The 2,583-nt window shown below is 64.7% G+C and overlaps 1 long non-coding RNA gene across 1 annotated transcript; it reads right to left on the bottom strand.

Annotated features, from left to right (window-relative positions):
* Positions 1 to 298: 298 nt before the first annotated feature.
* LOC113934002 lies at positions 299 to 1,891 on the bottom strand. Its single transcript, XR_003523559.1, has 3 exons — positions 1,708 to 1,891; positions 848 to 1,007; positions 299 to 503 (listed from the first exon to the last, which is right to left on the bottom strand). It is a non-coding gene; the product is annotated as an uncharacterized LOC113934002 (long non-coding RNA).
* Positions 1,892 to 2,583: the final 692 nt, after the last annotated feature.

The raw sequence follows: 2,583 nt of genomic DNA, 5'->3' as shown, positions 1-2,583 counted from the left end.
AAACTACCTGAACAGATAGACCTCTGCTTGACACGTGAGGAGACAGGCTTGGGAAGGTGAGGACACAGGCTTGAGGTCGTAAAAGCAGGAAGCGCCCAGAGAACCATGTGCAGCTAGGTCAGCTGATCGCAGCTCCTGGCCTCCCCCCAGCTCCTCTTGCTGTGTCGGGGGCCAGCAGTTCCAAGGCGTATCTGTGGCTCTGGCACCAGAGATCACATCAGGGGCTGGCCCAGTGCTTCCGCTCCTTCAAAGCTGAGAGACATATCGTTGCTTCAGGAATAAATTCACTGGCCTAAGACTTTATTAAGCTCTACTCAGACCCAGAGCCCAGAGCCTAATGAGTCCCAGATGCTCAGGAGAGGCCTTCAGATGTGGACTTTCCATGGAAGGCTGGGGAGATTGCAGCCTTGCACCAAAGCTGGGCTGGTACGGTGGGTGTAAGCGTCACATTCCCACACAATCCTCGGTTCTGGAATTAACTTCTCAGTTCATGGTCCTGTGGGCTGGAGAGTTTATCCAGGGATAATAACCATGGGCTCATGAAATCATAGGATTCCTGGGGCTGGGTGGGGCCGCAGAGAACCCTCTGCTCCATCTCCTTGGTGGACAGAGGGAATGAATGGCCCAGGGAGGGGAGGGTATGCCAGTCTCAAAGCAACGTCACGGTAGACTTGAGACTCATTCCTCACGGGGAGCCATCCCCAACAACCACAGCACCAGATGCCCCATTCAGGGCCTCCTGCCCGTCTCTAGGTCACAGAGGTTGGGAAGAGCCCAGGGTGGCCAGGGTCAGGAGTGGACAGAGGGGCTAGGCCTGGATGAGTGCTCTTGGGGACACTGGGAGTACCAGTGTGGTGGCTCTCTTCTGCTGCGGAGGACGCCTCTCACATTCCGGGACCAGATTCTGTCCAGTGTTGGGTCCTCCTTCTCTGGGTGCCCATGCCACCTTCCAAGAGGCTCCCTCAAAGATTACCTCTCTGCCAACTCACTGAAAATAGCTCTTCTCTCTGCACAGTGAGACAACTCAAACAGTAAAGCCAAGTTCACAACGGAGGGAAAATGGCCCCGAATCTGACTATCCCAGGTAAAAGCTGCACCTAGATGCCCAGGCCTGGATGACCCTTGCCCTGCTCGAGCTCCTCCCGTGGCTGTGTGCCCACCAGTAGTTGCAATGCCACGTCCCCCCCCCCCCCCGCCAGGCCCTCGTGGTGAGGACAGGTTGTCCCCTAAGGCAGGGGGTCTCAGAGCCCTCTCCTCCGGGCAGGACAGACCAGGGCCACGTGCACGAGGCGGCTGCACTGTCACCGCCTCCCGCCGGCCAGTCGGGGCGGCCCCCGCGGGAGGCCGGGCGCCAGCGTCCTCTGCAGGTCTCCATCTCCGCTCTGCGGACGCAGTGCGGCTCCCTGCTCTGCGCTCCCGCACCGCCCGGCTCGCTGGCATGTGGGGCGCCCCCAGGTCGGGGCGTGAGGTGCAGTGGTGGGCCCCCAGGGGCTCTCCGGAGCCCTGCGCCAGCCCGGCTCTGCGGGGAGGGCTGAGGGGCAGGGCTGACCTTGGGAGCTCCTAGCCATCGCCCTACGGCCCCTCCAAGGCCCGTGCACGTGCTCTGTGGCCACCAGCGTCTCCAACCGAGCCGCTGCGGACCCTTCGGTGGTCCCCAGGCCTTCCGCGCCAACGAGGCGCCGCCGAAGCGGCGGGTGCCGGTCTTACCCTCCGGAGCCCACTCGTTCCCACCCGGTGCCTCTCTCAGGTCTGCCGCGTGGACACGCTGACCTCCGGGAAGGCGACCCGCAGGCCGGCCTCTCCCCACCAGGGCGCACAGTGGCTCTCCCGAGCTGCTTCCCTCCTTCCGTCGTCGGGGGGGACGCCTGCCTGGGGCCGCCGGCCGCGCTCAGCCGCCGCGTCGCCCCCCAGCCCCGCGCTGCGCGGAGACCGCGTGGCGGCGCCCGGACCGCCCACCACCTCGGCCCGGAAGTGCTCGCGGCACTTCCGTTAACCTCCCGTGGGCGAGGTCTGGTCACGTGCCGGCACACGCGGCGGCAAGGGAGGCGGGGACGCGGCCCCGCCGGCCGGCCGCTCCGCCCCGGGCTCGGGCTTCCGCGTCTGCGTTTTGTGCTCATTTTGTGGTCCAACGATCCGAGTTTGAGGACACCTGCGGCCTGCCCCGGGACCATCGAGCCCCATCTGCCCCGGAGCCAGGTGAGGGGGCGGCGGGAAGACATGGCCACGTGCGGGTCTGACTGTGGCGGGACTCGGGGGGGGAGCTGACCCCGCCGTCTCCGCCAGCCCGGCCTCCTCCCCTGCGTGTCAGTGGGGTGTGGGGAGCCGAGCGCGGCGTTTGCACGCAGGCGGCCTTCTGGCCGACGCGGGAGCCGCTGTGCCACCATCCACAGGCCTGTGGCCGTGGCCCACGTTGGTCAGCGGCCACTGAGCCCGGAAGGAGCCTCCTCAGGCCTCCTTAGCGTAGTGCCCTAGGTGAAGAGAAGTAAAGGCTGACCAAATGAGGGAAGTGAGGGCTCTTTATTCATGGCGGGCTATAGCAAGAGAGTCGGGTATCATTACTTTCATTTTGGCAGAGACTCAGAG

This window comes from Zalophus californianus, chromosome 13 (assembly GCF_009762305.2).
Source record: "Zalophus californianus isolate mZalCal1 chromosome 13, mZalCal1.pri.v2, whole genome shotgun sequence".
NCBI lineage: Eukaryota > Metazoa > Chordata > Mammalia > Carnivora > Otariidae > Zalophus > Zalophus californianus.
Note: the sequence above shows the minus strand (reverse complement) of the source record. Positions and strands in the feature narration are given on the sequence as shown.